The sequence below is a fragment of the Notamacropus eugenii genome, chromosome 5, assembly GCF_028372415.1.
Source record: "Notamacropus eugenii isolate mMacEug1 chromosome 5, mMacEug1.pri_v2, whole genome shotgun sequence".
NCBI classification, from domain to species: Eukaryota; Metazoa; Chordata; class Mammalia; order Diprotodontia; family Macropodidae; genus Notamacropus; species Notamacropus eugenii.
In genome coordinates this window covers 159,157,614-159,179,866 of record NC_092876.1, presented here as the reverse complement: position 1 = coordinate 159,179,866, position 22,253 = coordinate 159,157,614, and the positions used below count along the sequence as shown (strand labels likewise).

The 22,253-nt window shown below is 36.1% G+C and overlaps 1 pseudogene; it reads right to left on the bottom strand.

Annotated features, from left to right (window-relative positions):
* Positions 1 to 1,683: 1,683 nt before the first annotated feature.
* On the bottom strand, positions 1,684 to 2,902 carry LOC140505383 (thioredoxin-like protein 1 pseudogene; annotated as a pseudogene).
* Positions 2,903 to 22,253: the final 19,351 nt, after the last annotated feature.

The window sequence follows — 22,253 nt, the reverse complement described above, 5'->3', positions numbered from 1 at the left end:
CTTTAGTGGAATGTGATGAGAGTAAACTTCATGTTTTTCTCTCACCTCCCCTCTTTTTCCCTCCATTAAAAAGTATTTTGCTTGCCTCTTTTATGAGAGATAATTTAGCCCATTCCATTTCTCCCTGTTTCCTCCCAATATATTTCTCTCTCACTGCCTAATTTCATTTTTTAAAGATATGATCCCATCCTCTTTGATTCATTTGATGCATTCTGTCTGTGTGTGTTTGTGTGTGCGTGTGGGTGTGCGTGTGTGTAATCCCACCCGCTACCCAGATACTGAAAAGTTTCAAGAGTTACAAATATCGTCTTTCCATGTAGGAATGTAAACAGTTCAAGTTTAATAAGTCCCTTATGACTTCTCCTTGCTGTTTACCTTTTCATGCTTCTCTTCATTCTTGTGTTTGAAAGTCAAATTTCTTTTCAGCTCTGGTTTTTTCATCAAGAATGCTTGAAAGTCCTCTATTTCATTGAAAGACCAATTTTTCCCCTGAAGTATTATAGTCAGTTTTGCTGGGTAGGTGATTCTTGGTTTAAGTCCTAGTTCCTTTGACTTCTGGAATATCCTATTCCATGCCCTTCGATCCCTTAATGTAGAAGCTGCTAGGTCTTGTATTATCCTGATTGCATTTCCACAATACTTGAATTCTTTCTTTGTAGCTGCTTGCAATATTTTCTCCTTGACCAGGGAACTCTGGAACTTGGCCACAATGGTCCTAGAAGTTTCTCTTTTTGGATCTCTTTCAGGAGGGGATCTGTGGATTCTTTCAATATTTATTTTGCCCTCTGGTTCTAGAATCTCAGGGCAGTTTTCCTTGATAATTTCATGAAAGATGACGTCTAGGCTCTTTTTTTGATCATGACTTTCAGGTAGACCCATAATTTTTAAATTGTCTTTCCTGGATCTATTTTCCAGGTCAGTTGTTTTTCCAATGAGATATTTCACATTATCTTCCATTTTTTCATCCTTTTGGTTTTGTTTTGTGATTTCTTGGTTTCTCATAAAGTCATCAGCCTCCATCTGTTCCATTCTAATTTTGAAAGAACTATTTTCTTCTGTGAACTTTTGAACCTCCTTTTCCATTTGGCTAATTCTGCTTTTGAAAGCATTCTTCTCCTCAATGGCTTTTTTTTTTAAATGAATGAAATAACAGAAATAACTTTATTTAATGACACTAAAAGACTTTTAATTTCAAGTACTATATTTTTACCTAATTATTAATGTCCATATAGCCACAATAAATGAAATGGTGACTCACAAATGATTCAGAAGGGATAAAAATCTTGGTGTGGTATATGATTAGATCTAGGAATTTTCAGTCCTATTATCTAATAGTTTACAGGTAACATTTGTACACAGTTGAATCTTCAGTCTATGCAAAAGATCGTGTAAAATTCCTACTTCCCTAGATAACCAACTGTTCTTTAATAAAAATATTACATAATACAAACATGGGCACTTCAAAATCTATTTTTTCTAGTCCCTTGCATTTCAAATATTTATTGTATTAAACTAATATTTCCTCAAAAACAGATAACTCTCCATTATGACAATTTCTCAACTTTAGAAAGTCAACTGTCAGCCAGTACATCACTGGATATATTAAGTCTCTTAACATCAGAAGCCAGAAAATTTCAAAACTAATGGAAAGTAAATATTTTTACATACTTAAAATGACAAAAATTAAATTTGGCAAAAGTAATGACTTTTATTTACAAATACATGTATCAAGATTACAATAGAAACACTAGTGAAACCATCTGAACAAAAGCAATGATTTATTGGTAATGGCATTAAAGGAAACATTGACAGTCTCTGGCTAGGGTCAAGCAATTATCCAGGAGCCGTAGATAAAAGTGAAGATCCATTTTGATTGTAATAAGGTCTTTCCAGTGTCTTCTGCATCTTAATGGCTTTCTCCTTTCTTACCAACTACTCGTTTGAAGTCATTCATATTTGTTGCTTGAACTGGAGTACCAATAAATGTAAAATAAGAAATTCTTGTTGTTTCTTCTTCACCTTGATTGGATTGAACAAATAAAGTTACACTGTTAACATTCTGGAATTTAACATAACGAAGCTGGACAATACCATCTTCTTTAATATCGTCTTGCGTCAGCTCCAGGGCTTGAGTTGGTTCACTTCTTTCTGCCTCTTCAAAATCCATAGACCGGGGTAGATTGATAAAGATTTTTATATACTTAGGACCCTGACCATTATCTGGCCCCTGAAATTTCATGGAATAAAGCTTAACAGGCTGATTGAAAGCCACAGTAACAAGCAGCTGTTCATCACAGTCAGATTCCAAGAAAGAAGGGTCTTTGCGTAAACAGTTATCAAATCCATGCTCATCACTTTCATTAAGACATTCACATCCGGCTTTGTTAATAAAGGGCATCAAATCCATATAGCCTTTGGGGATATCCGTGTCTTCATTGTTTCCAGGGTCGTTTTCTAAGTGTTGCTTAATTTTTTCTTCTAATCCCACAGCATCTGCTCCTTGATACTGGTCGATTCGCACTTTGTTTCGAAAAAAGAGAAATGTGGGTGTTGCTGATATATTGTTGGTGGCAGCTGTTCCCTGGCACTGATGTACGTCCACTTCCAAAAAAACTGCTTGTGGATACTTATTGCTCAGAGCATTGAAAGCCGGTGCTATCCGTAAACATGGTCCACAACCTCTCATGGTGAACTTGACCACGGCGAGTCTGGAGCCCGCGCTGCTCAGCTCCGACTGGAAATCTGGGTCGGTGCCGACCACCTTCACCCCCACCATGGTCGCGGGAGGAGCCTGCAGGTAGCCGAGGCCGCGGAACCACCGGCTTCCGGACCGAGGAGGGACGACACCCCGGGGAAGCGGGGACGGAGACGCGCTGACGCCACGGCGAACTCTCCCCACCACGCCCCATGTGCTCTCCTCAATGGCTTTTTGACCCTCTTTTGCCAATTGAGTTAGTCTGTTTTTCAAGGTGTTATTTTCTTCCACATTTTTTTGGATCTCCTTTAGCAAGGTGTTGGCCTGCTTTTCCTACTTTACTTTCCTCTCTCTCATTTCTCTTCCCAGTTTTTCCTCCATCTCTCTAATGTGATTTTCACAATCCTTTTTGAGCTCTTCTATGGCCTGAGCCCATTGGGTGGGCTGGGATACAGAAGCCTTAACTTCTGTGTCTTTCCCTGATGGTAAGCATTGTTCTTCCTCATCCAAAAGGAAGGGAGCAAATACCTGTTCACCAAGAAAATAACCTTCTATAGTCTTATTTTTTTCCCTTTTCTGGGCATTTTCCCAGCCAGTGACTTGACTACTGAATGTCCTCTTCACACTCACTTTGCCTCCAGATCCTCCCAACCAGTGCTTGGGGTCTGAGATTCAAATGCTGCTTCCCAGCCTCAGGGCTTCCAGTGAGAGCAGGCTGCTATTCAGTGTGAGATTAAGTTCAGGTGATCAGGTGGGGGCAGGGCCACCACCAGGGCTCAGTTCCCTCAGGGGGTTTATGGGGAGACCTTCAACAGTGGAACTGGGCTCCTGCCTGCTTGGGAGCCCCTGTCCATTGCCACTCCTGCTGCTGCCTCCCGAGGGTGCCTGAGTTATGGAGACACCCTGCTCCCCTCTTGGCAAGCCAAAAAGACTCTCTCACTCACTCCCATGCAGGTGGGTGGAGGTACCTGCATGGCTGCTGGAGCTTCTGTCCCTGAAGCCTGCTTGGATCTGCTCCTCTCAGTGCTGTGTGGCCAAGGCAGGGCTGGGCTTGGCTCTGGGTCTAGGCATGATGGACTTTTCGTCGGTTTTTCAGGGCTCTCTGAAACAGAAATCTCCTCCGCCCAGTTGTTCTGTGGCCTCTGCTGCTCCAGAATTTGTTGGGAGTTCTTTTTTACAGATATTTTATGAGCTGTGGGTTCAGAGCCAGTGTATATGAATCTTTCTGCTCCACCATCTTGCCTCCTCCCCCCACTCCTGATTTATGATTTTTTAAATCATTCAGTATCCTCTTTTAATTGGTGATAAGCCATCACGATAGCAAGAAGGCCAAAAGATTCTTTAATCTTCTTTAGTCTAGCCATCATTGGATGGCTTGGTCAAGTAGATAAATACAATAACCAACAGTAACAGTCATTTAGAATATATTTATTGCTGTTGTTAAGTCATATTCAGTCATGCCTAACTCTTTGTAATTACATTTGGGGATTTCTTTTCAAAGATACTGGAGTGGCTTGCCATTTTCTTTTCCAGCTCTTTTTACACCTGAAGACACTGAGGCAAATTGAGTTAAATTAATTCCCCAGGGTTACACAGCTGGTAGGTGTGTGAGGTTAGATTTGAATTCAGGAAGACTCATCTTCCTGACTCTAGGCTTTGTATTCTACCCACTGTGACACTGAGCTGCTCTAGAAGGGGTATAATAGAAGTAAAACAGAAATGACGCCTCAGCATTTTTTTAATCAATTGTTATATCCATTAATATCATGGAGCCACATTTGAAAATTAATATCGCAGTTCCTAATTTCTTCCATGAATGGAAAGAAACGTAGAAATGACACCGCAGAAAGAATATGTAGTAAAAACAGCTTTGATAAATGAGGTCCATACTGGATGGAGGGAAGAAAGTTCAGTTACTTTATGGTCACCATACAAGCTTCCGAATTGTGGTTAAAAGGAAACTTCAATAGCTTCTTTCCATATTAATCTTCTCTTTTGAGCAGGCTAAGTAAACCATTCAACAACTCACATTAATTACCTACTTCAAGAATTTTAATAGGTTATTTATGTGCTCTGTCTTACTTTGTCCATGTAAGTAAAACCACCATGATGATCTTTCTCAGCCACCTCACATTTACATAAACTTATTTTTCTTTGATCACACTTATGTTTAGTCTGTGTCATAGGTCACAATCAACTTACATTGAGAGATGATGTCTTTCCTGTTGTTAGTGGGAATATGTCTTCTTAGGGTTGCTTTGGTTTTTTGAAAGTTCTTTAGTGAGTTAGGAGTAGGCTGAGGAGCCTGGGTCAGAAGTGATCTTACCCAGACTTGTATGTTTTCAAAGGATGAAATTAAGTTGCACATGCTGCTGTACCTCTATTTGCTAGGTATTCTTGGTTATAGAGGATTGCTCCTTGGTGCATCCAGTCCTAATCTCTCTCCCAAACTCATCTTACATAACTATATACTGAATTTGCCTATCTAGATATCTTGTGGAAATTCTAAATCAACAAACAAAGAGACTTGTATTTTATCCCAGTCCCCTCCCCAAATATCTATTTCTGTTAAAGACAGAAAAGTTAAACTAGTAATTTGTTGTTATTGCATAGTCGTTTCAGTGGTCTCTGACTTCTTATGACCCCATTTGGGATTTTCTTGGTAGATAAATGAAATGATTTATCATTTTTCGTTCCAGTTATTTAATAGATACAAAAAAATTCTTATTTATTTTTAGTTTTCAATATTCACTTCCACAAGATTTTTAGCTCCAAATTTTCTCCCCATCTCTCCCCTCCACTCACCCCAAGACACCTTGCATTCTGATTATCTCTTCTCCCAATCCTTCCCTCCTTTCTATCTCACCCTGCCCATCCATTATCTGCATCCTCTCTATTTCCTTGGAGGACAACATACATTTATATACTCCATTGACTGTATATCTTATTTCCCAGTTGTATATGCAAACAATTTTTTACATTCATTTTTAAAACTTTGAGTTCCAACTTCTCTCCCTTCCTTCCTTTCCAACCAACCTCACTGAGAAGGCAGGGAATTCAATATATGTTATACATGTATAGTTATACAAAAGAATTCCATAAAAGTCATGTTGTGGAAGACTAACTATATGTCCCTCCATCTTATCCTGTCCTCCATTTATTCTATTCTCTCTTTCGACCCTATCCCTCCTCAAAAATATTTACTTTTAATTATGTCTTCCTCCCATTTATCATCCCTACATCCCCCACTCCCTGCTTATCCCTTTCTCCTCTACTTTCCTGTAGTGTAAGATAGAGCTTCATAGTAAATTGGGTATGAGTATTATTCCCTCCTTAAACCAAACATGATGAAAGTAAGGTTCACTTTTTCCCTCTCATCTCCCCTCCCTTCCCTTCCATTGAAAAATCTTTTTATTGCCTATTTTAAGTGAAAGATAATTTTCCTCATTCTATTTTTCCCTTTCTCCTTCCAATATACTCTTCTTTCACTCCTTAATTATATGGTTTATCATATCATCTCTTCCTATTCAACTCACCCTGTGTCCTCTGTCTATATGTATATAATCCCTCTAAATGCCCTAGTACTGAGAAAAGTCTCAAGAATTATAAATATTATGCTTCCATGTAGGAATGTAAGCAGTTCAACTTTAGTAAGCCCCTTATAATTTCACTTTCATACTTCTCTTGATTCTTGCATTTGAAAATCAAATTTTCTATTCAACTCTGCTGTTTTCCTCAAGAGTGCTTGAAAGTCCTCTATTTCATGGAGTGACCATTTTTCCCCTGGAGTGTTACACTCAGTTTTTCTGGGTAAGTGATCCTTGGTTTTAATCTTAGTTCTTTTGTCTTCTGGAATATCATATTCCCAGCCCTGCGATTCCTTAATGTAGAAGCTGCCATATCTTCTGATATCCTGATTGTATCTTCACAATACTTGAATTGTTTCTTTCTGATTGTTTGCAATATTTTCTTCTTGACCTGGGAGCTCTGACATTTGCCTACAATATTCCTAGGAATTTTTCTTTTGGGATCTCTTTCAGGAGGTGTGTGGTGGATTCTTTCAATATTTACTTTACCCTCTGGTTCTAGAATATCAGGTCAGTTTTCCTTGATAATTTCTTGAAAGATGATATGAAGATTCCTTTTTTTGATCATGGCATTCAGGTAGTCCCATAATTTTTAAATTTTCTCCCTTGGATCTATTTTCCAGATCAATGGTTTTTCCAATGAGATATTTCACATTATCTGCTATTTTTTAATTCCTTTGGTTTTATTTTGTAATTTCTTGATTTTTCATAAAATCATTAGCTTCTATTTGCTCCATTCTCTTCTTGGAGGAATTATTTTCTTCATTGAGATTTTGGACCTCCTTGTCCATCTGGCCAATTCTGATTTTTAAGGAATTCTTCTCTTCATAGACTTTTTGAATCTCTGTTCTCATTTAGGTTCGTCTATTTTTTTGCAGTGTTATTTTTTCAGCAGTTTTTTGAGTCTCCTTTAGCAAGCAGTTGACAAGTTTTTCATAAATTTTTTGCATCACTCTCATTTCTCTCCCCCATTTTGGCTCTACTTCTCTTACTTGATTTTCAAAGTCCTTTCTGAGCTCTTTCATGGCCTGAAACCAATTCATATTTTTCTTGGAGACTTTGGATGGAGGAGCTTTGACTTTGTTGTCTTCTGATTGCATGTTTTGGTCTTCCTTGTCAACAAAGTAAGATTCTATAGTTTGATTATCTTTTCAGTTTTTGCTCATTTCCCCAGCCATTTACTTGATTTTTGAGCTCTTTGTCAATGTGGATCTCTGCTTCCAGTAGGCATGAGGGGTGTACTGTCAGGCGATTGATTCACCCACAATCTATGGGCCTGGAGCTCCAGAAACAGTCACTGCTGTTGCCCATGTTGCTACTGTGGCTTCTGCTGGTTCCTCCTCTCCTTTACTCCTCTTCTACCCTTGGACTGAGGTCTGATCACTCCACTCTCCCACGCTGGTCCCATGGGTTTTTTCCAATGACTTTCTGTGCTTTGGGGTCCTGAAGTCTAGAAATTGCCACAGGTGCAAGAGATTCAGTCTCCCCAATACCTGCTCATGTCCTATCTGTGCCCATGTGGCCCATGCTGGATTTCTCCTTCCCCCTGTGTGGCATGATAGACGCTTCCTGGAGACGTTTCCTGGCTGTCTTGGACTGGAGATTTGCTTCACTCTGTCATTCTGTGGATTCTGCGGCTCCAGAATTTGTTTAGAGCGTATTTTACTGGTATTTTCCTGAGCCTGGAGGCAGCTCTGTAGAAAGTGGGTACTATTACTCTACAACCTTGGCTCAACCCCCTTTCCCCCCACCCCAAGCTCATTTTATTGATGAGGAAATTCTTCCAAATAGGGTTAAGTGACTTGCCCAGAGTCACACAACAAAGTATATGAAGATAGATTTTTTTTTTTCTCAAGAGGATACCCACTGTACCACCTAGCTACCTTAAACCAAGTAAACCAAATGTCCAATACTGGAGACATCTTTGACTCTTCTCTCTCCCTTAAACATGACTTTTAATCATTTTTTCTCCTAATAATTTATTAAGTCTTATCAACATCTTTACAATATCCACTGCATCCATCACCTTTACTCTATTTGCATATCATCTACCCCAATTTAGACAATTATAATTTCTTATGTGGATTTTAGAATATCCTCCTAATTGGGCTCTCAAGACCTAGCCTTTCTTCTCTTTAAACTAGCTTCCATATGGCTAAGAAATTCATATTCCTTCAACTTAACTCTAGCCACGTTTCATAACCTGATGGAAAATATTTAATTGCTTTTTGTTACCTCTAGGATAAAACATAAGCTCCTTATACCACCATTTAAAAGCTTCCACAATCTGGTCCCTCCTTCCTTTGTAATCTTATTTCAGATGTTGTCTCTCCATATGCTCTCCATTCTATTCAAAAATTCATGTTAGCTTCTTTCAGTACATGAATTCCATCTCATAATATGTGCAAGTAATTCATCATGTTTGAAGTATATTAGTTCTTCCTAGTTCTCCTCTATAGAATCCTTAGTTCAAAGCACAAGTCAGGTGCTTCCTCCTACATAGGCCTTTTTCAAGTCTCCTCATTTATTAGCACTCTTTTCATCTTGGAATAACTCTGAATAATTGTTTATTTCCTATTTAACCTATACATAGCTTTCAGTAAATAGTTGTTTCCATGTTATCTTCACCATTAGATTATGAGAGTCTTGGGGGAAAGAATAGTCTTTTATATCTTTTCCAGAACTAAAAACAATGCCTTGGATATAGTAAGTACTCCAGACATGCTGATTGACTGACTAACTCATGTGAGCTTAGTATTATCACAGTTCTTATAATGATGAGTTAGAGCAACAGAACTGATATTCATCTACCCATGGAGGACACAATGGAAACGTCTCTTATTCCATTACTGCCTCAAGCCTTTGTCAGTGTAACTGCCCCAGGATTGTCAGATAAGAACCATTTTGTCAGTCATCCTTAAGCAACTTTTATAAAGGGATACGTACTAAGGTAAAACAGTGGAAACCTTCTGCATAAGACATACCTCTGAAAGTCTATAATGCACTTCTCCTGAGTGCATATTGTATTCTGGGGGAAGAAGGCTCAAATTTAGAGAACAAATGTTGCAAAATGATAACTCATGGTTCTGGTTTCAGGAAGAGAGGTGTGTGTGTGTGTGTGTGTGTGTGTGTGTGTGTGTGTGTGTGTATGTGTGTGCGTGCACATGTGTGTATATGTGAGTGTGTGTGTTTGTATGTGTCACTATGTATATTTCTTCGAATTTATGACTTGCTCAAAAATTTCTCCTGAAGCATGGTGAAACCATCTGTCCTTGAAATCATCTGTCTCAGTTCAGATACTGCCATCTGTTGATTGATCTACAACATAGATGAGAAGATGGGAAATCCAAAATCCTAAGATCTTTAAATCTTTCAAGGTCAAAGAATCAGTTAGTCTCCCTGACCCATTCACTGCCCAGACTATGAATATTCAGCATTATGTAATGAAATGAGGCAAGGTTTTAGGACGGGCACAAATTGTTACAATGTCCTAATTGACAACCCCTTTCTCTGCCTAACACACTTTACCTAATTTTATTCACCTTCTGAACAATAGAAAGGTTGACTTCATTATATATTTGATTAAGTCATTGTATAAGTAAGACAATTCAAAATTTCATTACAAATTAAAAATAATACGAGTAACATGTTAATACTTCCCCATACAAATCTCCTTTTAATTGTATTATTAGACTATAGTTACCTTGGCTAAAATCTGAATGAATTCTAAAGGACTGAGGCTGAAAAAACTCATTTCTTGTAAAGTAACTCTATATTTTAGACTTGCTAAAAGAGAGATAAAAAAGAATACTTAAGTTAATTTTCCTTTATCAGTAATTTATACATGCAACCTGTTACAGATAAAACTATCTGATAGCTACCATAAAATTTGAATTAATAACAGATAGTACTACCCTAATGCTCACAATTTAATATATCTCCTTAACTACTGTACCAGCAGACATTTTTAAAATACACAGAATTCAAATTAAGTTGGCATATTTTCAGAATCAGTCCCATCAATGGAATATAAGAGATCAGCAATTTGTGTAAAAGATAAATTCTTAACTTACCAAATGCAGCAAAAAAGGTATTTTACTAAGTTTCCATTTAATTAGCATGAAGGGTTTAACATTTTTCTTCCTAGCATGAATGATAAACCACTCTTTGGAACAGAGCTTCTCTATTTTGAAGAATTAACTTGGTTTAGAAATCAAAAGTGGGATATTGATATTTTTTAAACTGACTGTGAATGATATTCTGCCTATGTCAATTATGAACAGCATGCATCTGATTACTTTCCATATGTTTATTTACAAATTTAATTTCATAATACCAATTAGGTACCATTTAATTCATTTGCACTAGGTATAATGCAATTCTTTGGGTAGTAAAATGCTTTTCAGCCTTAATGCTTCATTATACCACCTAAGGCATGATGGTAATCAGTCCAAAATATACTGCATGTTATCCCATTATTGCCTAATAATTAGCCTACTTCTCTTGGCTAAAGCTGTCATTTATGTCACAAAATAGCAGTGGGTTAATTATAGAATTCAGGGCTGATCACCAGGAAGTTAAATGTGATGTCACTAACCATGTGCCCTCTCTCAATCTACTGGGCTATATGTCAGGGGGTTAAGAAAGCAAGACAGAGAAAACTAAGTGTAAAAGAAATAATTTGCTTTGAGTATTATGACAACTTACTTCCCTTTCAAAATTTTTTTACTGGATTTCCTGTGGTCCCCAAGATGAGGTCACAAAATATATCTTTAAATACCCAGTGTGCTCCACCAAAGAATACTCATTTCATCTCCTTTTTTTCCCCTCTATTCATGTGCAACTACTTCACTATTACAAAGGAGTTTTTGGTTCAACTTACCAATTACATTAACCAAAATAATAAGAACCAGCATTTGTTCAATGTTTCTGGGTTTGCTAAGTGTTTTACAAATATTTTTTTTTTGTTCAATCCACACAACTGTGTTAGGTAAGGGCCATCATTTTCTCCATTTTTCAGATGAGAGAACTGAGGCAGATAGCAATTTAGTGATATATCTAGTTTAAGTTTCTGAGATCAGATTTGAACTTCGTTCTTGCTAATTACAGGTCCAGTAGTCTATCCACTGGTTCTACCAAGCAGGCTGAATTGATTTTTATTAAATACCTATTAGATTTTTTGAAATACTAAAGATCTTGGGAGGCATAAGTTCTGGGTATTTGGAATATAACTATGAAAAGGAATATAGTCTTTACCCATAAGTAGCTTTTAATCTTTTGGAGAAAAGAAGAGTGGTGCTTCATATAATGAATGTAAGACAAGACAGAGTACTACAGAGAAAAGGTGAGATCCAAATCACTCAAGGAACAGTTAAGCAGGAAGAAAGTTCTTTTGATTAGAGACACCAGCACAACTTTTATGGAAGAGGTAGCTTCTGAGATGAAGTTTGAAGGTAAAGAATTCAAAGATATCCCTAAGATTATGTTCTAGGCATGAATGCTGACCAGAATATGCGGATACAAGAAAAATGTTGTATGATTTGGGGAACAACTAATGATCCAGTATGATTATTCCTTAGTGAGCATAAAGGAACCTAAAGTGAACGGCATAAGGAAAACCAGGTTGTGAAGGGCCTGTTATAACCAAATTAATACTTTCTTTCATAACTGACCATTCTTCTTACATTCCAGATGCTTTAACAAACATTTTGTATCTAGATTAATTAGCACATTAGTGATCTTTATTAACATTTTTTGGATGCCAGTGCTATGCTTAGCATACCACAGAGAAGAAAAGTTGCATACATTCACATATACATGAATGTTTGCATGCATACACATGAATACGTGTATGTGTATAAATGCACATCCATGGACATATGTGTGTATACACATATATAGACATGCATATATTATTATTTTTAGTCACTTTAAGTGACTTTATAATAAATATCCAGAAAAATCATCTCTTTAACCTCCCGTTGGCTAGGTACTAGATGATAGTTATTTATGCAATCACTCTTTCAAAAAGGAGAGAAAAAAATTCTTTAAGAGCTTGATGGAGTATCACAATCTGATAAAATTTCACTCCTTTCAACCAAATAATTAATGAACACTAATTAATTAATTAATTAATGAACATCTACTACATGTCAAGCGCTGTGATAAGTGCCAAGGACATAAACAAAATGAATGAAATAATTCTTACCCCTAAATTGTTTATATTTTAATGAGGAAGACATCATGCACATAGATAAGTATATTCAGGGATAAATATAATGAAAATAAATGCAAGTAAATAGAAACTAATTAAATATAATGCAATTGTAAGAGATGATTCTAATAGCCAGGAAAACCAGGAAAATGCTCATGTAGAGAAGATGGAGCTTGAAACTGTATTCTTAATGAGATGAAAAAAGTCATACATCAGACGCTAAAATGCTTGATGTATCTTCAGTCTAAACTTGACATTATAAACAAAACATCTCATCCTTTCTTTTGGAATCTTTGCCTCTTTGGAATGTCTTGAATATCAATCCACAAGCCTTTCAGAAATTATTTCTTTTCCAGTACATATTATTTTTCTGCATATTTTGTGTGAGATCTAGATGTTCAACCTAAATTAACTTCTTGAAATTGAAAAAAAATAATTATCGGGAATTCCTAAAGTCATATATATATATATATATATATATAGATATAGATGAAGATATCTATATAAATATACCCATCAAATCCTACATATATATATGAGGTGTATATAAAGAGATATAGATATAGATATGTATATATGCATGTATTTGTACCTGCCAAATCCTATACATGTGTGTATATATGTATAAGTACATATGTATGTTTATACACACATGCTTATGCATGTACATACAAGTTTATGTGTGTGCATATGTATGTATATATGCATGTGTGCATATATATGTGTGTATATATGTATATATATGTATATGTATGTACGTATGTATGTATGGACATTCTTATCATTGTATTATTGATATTAAATTTGATCTAGCTGCTGGCAGGTTGGAGAATCAGGACTTCAAATCAAGTTTCTTTCTTCTTGTTCCCTATCAAAATCTTAAATGGCTGAGTCTTTCCTAGGTTCCTCCCTGAGGGATGAAGTTCCTGGATGTCACTGGTATAAAAATTCTAAATATCTTTGTAGTTTGAGCAGAGTTTGGTGATAGAAATGAACCACTGATTTTGTGATGGTTGGTGGTCATTGATGCCACATTTTCAGGTGTTTCAAGAAAATTGTCACTCTAATCAATGATGCCATCCTTTGCCTAAACTGTTTATCATTCCCATAAGAGGAAACTGAAGAGTTTGTAATAATAAGATAATATAATAATAACAATAATAAGACCAATAAGCCCCTCAGTTTATCATTGAAAATCATTGCTTAATGTTTATCACTCCAGATTCATCTGTCTCCCTAATGTAAAGGTACTGCTGTAGTATCTTAAGATCCAGGGATTCATAACTGCAAGAGATATTAAAGATCCTTTTAAAATCATCAATATATTTTTCAGGTGAAGAAACATAGGTCTCTATGAACTTAAATGACTTTTCCAAAAATACAGGTATTGTGGTGGTATAATGGTAAGAAAATTTACTGCTTCTTAATGGGTCCATCTCTGGCCCTTCCCACAGCCTTGGTCACATGGAGCCAATTATGGGAGGAGCTTGCTGATGGGTAGAGCAGGAAGAGTGCAGCAGGAAGCGAGAATGAGGTGGAAGTGAGAGAGAGAAGAGGTAGAGCTAAGACAAAATGGCTAATGTGAGTGAGAGAGGGAGTGTTTTGCCTAAAGGAGCTTGGTCATGGGGAGACCTGACATACAGAAGGCTTGGGGATGGCCATGGTCCCTACATGGATAATGTGTATGAATTTTTTTGTTGCTGTGATGGATTTGGCTTTCTGGTGTTTGAATAAATGTCTTCATTTTGTCTTTCAGGAAGAAAGTTTACATTTTGCAAATTTTCCCTGGAAATACGCATGCATATCCATAGTGGTTACTTTGAGTGTCACATTGGTTTTACAAATTGTGATAAGGATAGCAAAATATAAAACTTCTGCTTGGAAAGAGGAAGGCTCTAAGGAAAGAAATGAGTATCATATGATGGGAAAATTTACCTTATTCCTCCCTGGCAAGAGGATGGGTTAAAACCACAGGACTTTGTGAAAATTGGGAACTGAGGCAACAGAAGGGAGAACCCAGAAATTTAGAAAGATGTTTGCAAGGAATATCAATAGAACTGGAGAAAGAAATGGCAAAGATATGCAGAAGAGGATGGGCTTTGTTAACAATCTATTATATGTAAAAGCAGAGACAAATTGCTGGAGGAAAGGTTTAGCTGAAAAAAGAGTTAGCTGATTTGTAAGAGAACCTTTCTATGCAACAAAATCCAAACATTCCTTTATAGGAATTCCTTTATAGGAGCAAACTTAAAAGTATCAGGTAGTAACAGAAAAGAAAATTGTGAGAGTGGATCAGAAAAAAAAAAAAAAAGAAGGGGAAAGTTAATAGGAAAGTAAATGTGACCCTTGCATCTGTGGGGTCTGATTGCAGCCCAGACTCCTGGAAGGAAGACACGTGGGAGGAAAATGAAACAAATTTAGATGAGGAGGCTTCTATGCTTGTGGGTGCACATCTAATAGTATGAAGGAAGCAGAAGAACCAGAGAGGGGGGCAGCCGACAGTGTGTAAGGAAATAACTGAAGATTTTACCCAAGAAGAGGCCACTAATTTTTTGAGTTGATTCACCCCCCAAAATGAGAGAATTATCAGTACCTTGGGTGGTGAGAATCAGTGATAAAGGGGAAAAAGAAGTGTGGAAAGATAACATAGATTGTTGGAAATTCATAGGTATTAGAATCCATTTGTACAACAAGCTTTAAGGGATTACCATTTTCAAGGAGGTAACAATGGAACTGATCTGTTAGCTTTAGCTCCTGAGGGATGCAACAAGCAGTAGCCTACTGACTCTGTGTGGCATAGTGGAGATAGACCTTAGTATTTGCTTAGAGACTGTATGAGAAAATTAAAGGAAGATGTCATGAAAACTGCAATACTGGTCAGAGAAACTGAGGCTTATAATAGCACTCCTTTAACAGTTTCTCATAGGAATATAATAGTTAAATGTGCTTCTCCTGCTTAGAAACATGTAATTCTGACTCCACTAATTGGGGAAATAAGGCCCCCACTTTCAGAGGTGCTGGATAAGATTTCACATTGAGGTGACTTAGGGGAATGGGGCAAAGATAAATATCCTCAGGAGAGAAGAGCAAGTAGCCACCAGATTCTAAGTCAGAATAGATCAACAAGGAAAGAATTGTTTACTGCTTTATTAAGAACAGGGATAGACTTTGGAAGAATAGATGATATTCCAGCTAAGAAGTATATAAGATGTACTATGAAAAGATACTTAATATCAGATGGAATAAGAAAGTAAGAACCGTCCCTACAGATCTTCCTGAATCATTGTATCCAAATTTGTCACACCTTCAGGGAGAATAGGAAATGGGCTAAGCCCTAGCTCAGATTAAAGAAGTACAAAGACAGGATTACAGATCCCATATCAGTTTAACCATATATTGGAAAAATGAATCAACCACTGTAACAAGGGCATTAATAGATACTGAGGTGGAGGCCTCTCTTATACATAAAAACCCTGAAGTAAGGAAGATAGGAATTAGTGCAACTCCAGTGGGTTCATAGACTTCAGATGCATGGCTGATGCTATATTTACGTTGCTTCTGGTTATTGCCTCCTTATTCTTTATTGACTTTGTTTGTTTGTTTAACCTGTTTGCTAGATTTGTCTCCTGTAGGCTTAGTGCCCTCTTCTTGTAGGTTACTGATTGCTTAAGCCTGATGGCTCCCTTTTTTGAAGCTCCTGTTACTTCTAAAGAACTGACCCTTTAAATAGAACCTCATGAAGCAGGGACAGCTCTACATCCAATCTCAGCAGAAAGTAGTTATAAAAGAGAACTTGATCCCTTACCCCAAGGGATTTTGGATCCCATTCATTTGAGAGGGAAATGATGGGGTGCTTATGCTCAAGCCGCCAAGCTAACATATTGTCTATGTGTTTATTTTGTGCTACCCCTGTTATATTGTTGTGAAGTTATGTCAATACCAGTTACCCCTAAATACTCATTAACCTATAAATAGACACAAAAGATCTTAGGACCAAATGTAATGATAAGGGAATCTGAAGATCTTCTTTGCTCCTAGATAGGCCTATGTGATCTCCTTTGAGCCCTGGCCCAGCCCATAACCTGGGTCACATGGAGAGATGGTGGGAGGAACTTGCTGAATGGGTGGAGCATGGAGGGTGCAGCAGGAAGAGAGTGAGGTGGAGCTGAGAGAGAGAGGAGGTAGAGCTGACACAGAGCAGAGCAGCTAGTGTGAGTGAGAGATGGAGTGATTTTGCCTAAAAAAGCTTGTTTGTGGGGAGGTCTAACAGAAGGAAGGCTTAGGAATGACCTGGTCCCTGCATTGATAATGTGTATAGATTTCTTTGTTACTATGGTGGATTTGGCTTTCTGGTGTTTGAATAAATGCTTCATTTCATCTTTGAAGAAGAGAGTTTATATTTTGCAAATTTACTCTGAAAATATGTGTCCATATCCATAGCAGCTAAGTATTGCATTTGTGTTAAAGATGAGTGAGCCATTTACTATTAATAAATGAATTAAAAAACATTTATTGAATACCTAGCATATTTTTGACGTTGCGATAAGCTCTAGAGATAAAACCAAATGAAACTGTTTCTGGCCTCAAGGAGCTTACTGCTGAGTGAAAGAGATATAAACGTTCACACATATATGCATATGTATGAATATATAATAACAAACATTTGTATAACAATTCAAGGTTTGCAAAAATTTACATATATTATTTCATCTGATTCCCACAACAACCTTGAGAAAATTGCTATTATTGTTCCCATTTTACAGATAAGGAAACTTTGACTGACAGAGGTTATGTGACAAATCCATGTTCACATAGCTCAGTGCCTAAAGTAAAATATGAATTTTGCTTTTCCTGACATGATGTTTTTTGTTCTAACCTTCATAGCATCTGCATGCATGTACAATACGAATAATGAATAGAAAGTAGCTTTGGAAATTATAGCACTAAAAACTCAGATGGTCAGAAAAGACTTTACGTACAAAGTGACATTTATTCAAAACAGTAAGCTTCAAGAAGAACATATTTCAGTTTTGAGGGAATAAAAACAATGCAAAGAAATAATTAAGTACACATAACATAAATTAATATTATACATACTTAGTAACAGGCTGGGTAGTTACATAGCTCAGGGGATAGGTTGCTGGGCCTAAAGTCAGGAAGGCTTACCTTCATGAGTTCCAATCTGGCATCAGACATTTACTAGCTGTGTGGACCTGAGCAGGTCACTTAACCCTGTTTGTGTTAGTTTCCTCATCTGTAAAATGAGCTGGAGAAGGAAATGTTGAAACACTCCTGTATCTTTTCCAACAAACCCCCAAATAGGATCACAAAGAGTCAGATACAACTAAACAACAACAATAAAAAAGCTGAGCAAACACGTTTGAGGGAATGTAGGGAAGAGTAATTACTATTGAGTAATGTCTTCCAGAAGATTGCAAATTTAACATGCCAATACTCAAAATCCATCCAAATTGATCATGCATCAGGAAAATTCAGGTTTTGAGTTAAGCTCTATTATTAACTCATCTTATTTCGTATCTGAACCACTGAATTAAATTTAAATATTCTGAGAACTGGTTGTTGTACAACAGGACACATAATAATCTGTCACCCAGTGGATCTGAAATTCAATTGTCCAAGACCAGGTTGAATTACTTTTAAGGAAACTTTCTGCTTTGTTATTCTTCAACTTTCCTATAGAAAATACATACTGCTGTAGAAAATACATCCAGATATATTTGGCAAAGGTACTGTAGGGCAAATTCAACATATTGTGTACTCTGCTTAAGTCATGACTGAGATTATAGGCACACTGAACAGGTTGTAATACTATCAAATGCTGTTTTAGTCATCCTGTTTGGCTGAAGGGTGTTATATCTCAACTAGAAAACCATATCATCCCTCCTTTTAGAAAAAATATATTCCTGGACTTGTAAGGACATCAATGTAAAGAACATTTGCTATGAATTTCCCTACACTATTACAAATAAGCATCTCTTCTACAACATTTAATTTGGTTTACTTATTCATAATAATCTAAGGTATCCCCTTGCTTGTGAATTTATATAGCCTGGTTCACCAGGAGACAGAATACCTCCGCCACTATGCTCAGAAGCAGTACATTTCAGAAGTAGAGCTTGAACTATCCTTCTACGCATTATTCTACACCCCTTCATTGTTATAAATTATCCTCATTTTAAAGATTAAGAAAATGTGCTTTAATGACAGAACCAAGAGTAGCCCTATTTATGTGAAATATTATGCCTTTCAATAGCAGTATACAGAATATATTAAAATGTTTTAAAAATTATTTGTTTTCCACATTTTTCCTAGATCAAGTGGGGAAAAAAATCTAGGCAAACACCTAGCAGCATAAGACAGCTGCATTTACTATTTTTTAATAATCCCACAGCAGTTTTTCTAAAGACTCCCATTTGGAAAAGTAAAACATACTTGGAATCTTTATCCTTGGGGCTGTTTCCACAGATCAAATAATTAACATATAAAGGCCTGGCTCACAGTGGGTGATTTAGAGGATAAAATAACTGATTTGATTTTGATCCAAATCCTAACTGAGTTGAGTCCTTTAGGGACAGATATTTGAATCAAAGTTCTAACAAAAATGAAATCAACACATTTATCTGATTGAGGAGAGAGAGAAGGGTGAAAAGAAACCTTGGTCCTCATGATAACCATGACATAATGACTTTATATATTAGCCTGTAATGAAGAAATAAAATATGCCTTTAAATAAAAGCACAGCAATAATTTTATTTCATCTATTTAGTGTGAAATCACGGTAATAAGTATGCAAAAGAAGTCTATGATACCATTCCTTTCCTCAAGTTCCTTAAGAAAGGTAGGACTTAAGAGCATAAAATAGCAAAGTAATTGTTAAATTGTTTGCAAGAGTTTCTAGTGCTATAGAACTTTGGAGACAGAAAGAACACTTTGGAATAACATAGATAAATTTAAAGTTTGTACTTAGAAGGAATACATCAAGTTGACTGGATGGCCAAATGGAAAAAAAAAAACATGCTGGACCAAAAAATTGTGTGACCACGGGTAAGTGATTTAACCTAGTTTCTTAATCTACAAAATGTAACTAATAATATTTTCAGCATTAATATGAAAAGGTTACTAAAAGGAATTAATAATATACATAAATCATTTTAAAGCATCATATAAATACAAGTTGATTTGACAATAAATAAAAGGGGAAGGCAATCAGGGATAGATGGTGAAAGATGATGTACATGATATATACTTATGGAACAGAGAGAGAATGGACTAACTGGAGTACAGGGCTTGGCTCTTAAGAGTATTGGTTGGATCAAGTGAGACCAGATGATAGTAGGTTTAGAATGTTGACCTGAAATACTTAGGCTTATCCAGGGATTCACTATAAAAATTAATGAGGACAACACTGGCATAATGTAAGCATACTGAATTATTTTCTACACAAAAATCTGCCTTCATTATAAGCCCTTGTAGACAGAAAGTTTGCCTTCAGTTTCTTTTATATTAAGCAGCTAGGTGGCATAGTAGTTATAGTGCTATATACCTGGAGCCAGAAAAGACTGCAGTTTAAAACTAACTTCTGAAATTTACTAGTTGTATAATCATGAGCAAGCTACTTAATCTCTGTCTGTTTCAGTTTCCTTTTCTATAAAGTGAGGACAATTGTAGCACCTATTTCATAGGTATCATATAAGAAATAAATGAGATAATATTTGCAAAACATTTCATGAACCTGAAATCACCACTAAATTACTTCTTGCCAGTATCAGCAGCAAGTGTAACAGCAGCAGCAGCAGCAGCAATAGTAGTGGTAGTAGTAGTGGTGGTGGTGGTAGTGGTCATAATAGTAGTAGAAGTATGAAATTAGAAGGTGCAGAGTCTGGAGTCTCAGACACTTAGCTGTGTAACCCTGTACCAGTTACTTAACCCTTTCTACTTCAGTGTCTTATCTGTAAAATGAGCTAGAGAAAAAAATGGCAAACCACTCCACCATTTTTGCCAAAAAAACTCCAAATGGGGTCTCAGAGAGTTGGTCTCAATATCAATGAAAACCAATAGTAGTGGTACTAGAAATTTCTGATACTACAGTGCCTAGAACAGTGCTGAGTATAAAATGGGCTGAATTGATGTTTCTTATTATCATGTAAATTTAATGACTTCACAAATCAAATTTTAAAGTTATAGATTATATAGATTATTGTTTGCCCTCCCAAATTCTCTAATACTTTGATGTTAAGTAAACTAAGTTAGAGCTGATAGGAATTTTAGAGGTCATTAAATGAGGTCCTTACCCACTCATTTTATACTTGAGAAAACTAGGGAACAAAAGAGATAAAGTGGCTTCTCCAGAACCTCACATAGCTATTGGGTGTGTGAGGTAGGCTTTGAGCTCATCATCTCTTGATCTAAGCCAAGTACTTTATCCATGGTATCACATAGTTCCCTCTTCAGATGTCATGAAAATATGGGACAATCTGAAGGCAAACTATAAGACTCTAATAATGACTGATGAATTAATTTTGGAACTTTTATTACATACTGCATAACCCCTCAAAAATGTTTCACTCTTTAAAATAAATCAAGTCTGAAGAGTCATTATAGAAAATAGTTGTAGTAATACTATTAAAAGTAAAGCAACAGCATGCATGTAAAATGAGTAATACTGAGGTATGATTTATACCATTGGTTGGCCTCATGTACCTTCTGCTGCTGTATAAGAAATGCTGAGACATGAGAAGCTAAGATGTTATGAAACATTACACCAAGAGCATATTATGCAAATGAGTGCATTATAGCAGGAAGGATTATAGGCATTAGTATAGATAAAAATACAGATGATGTAGTGGCATGGAATCTATTTATGTAGTATGGTTTTTTAACTCTATGTATTGAAAAATTGGCTTATTCCATGTAACCTGGAAAGGATTAATGGTAGCAAATTTTGAAATGTATTTTATCTTCAATTTATTTTGTATTATGTACATATGAATACATGTATATATATACATACACATATATGTGTGTGCATGTGTGTCAAGATGATACAACAAATGAGGGACATTGTCATTAAGAATTTTTTTGTCATATTCCTAATTTTAAAAAAGCAAAGCAAAATAGTTGGGGGACAATTAAAAATGGAATTCTGACAACACAGGTACAAACACCTAGAAATATGGGAATTTAATATGGTTATGTAGGGAGCTCTCAGAAGATTATGTACATGCATATACATACATATCACACACACACATATATATACATATATGTAGCATATATGCATATGGAAACAAGGTCTGTGATAGAAAACAACACAGAAGTGTGGTATAGCATTATACAAAGTTGAAGAGGAAAGGTATTCTCTAGAATGAGCTGAAGTTTTTTAGAGAAATAATTATTAACAATAGAATAGTCTTTAGAGTTATATTGGAAGGAAGAAGAAGAGCAAGGATCAGATGAGTTTACTGGTTGTTGGCAGATATATAAAAAAGAATGAATTAATTATTACCTTAGTTATGACATATTTAGCAATGAGAATCATCAACATGGAAAGAATTAAATGTGCAAAAGAGGTGATTAAAACCTAAGGCAAAATTAAGGCAGAAAAATAGAAAAAAGCACTTTAAAATAAAATTAATTAATATAACATATTTTGTAAATGTTAAACAGGTGTCAATTTCTGGATCCTGAAGACCTATATATCAAAATGTGTTACTGATATGCGAAGGTAACTAGCGCT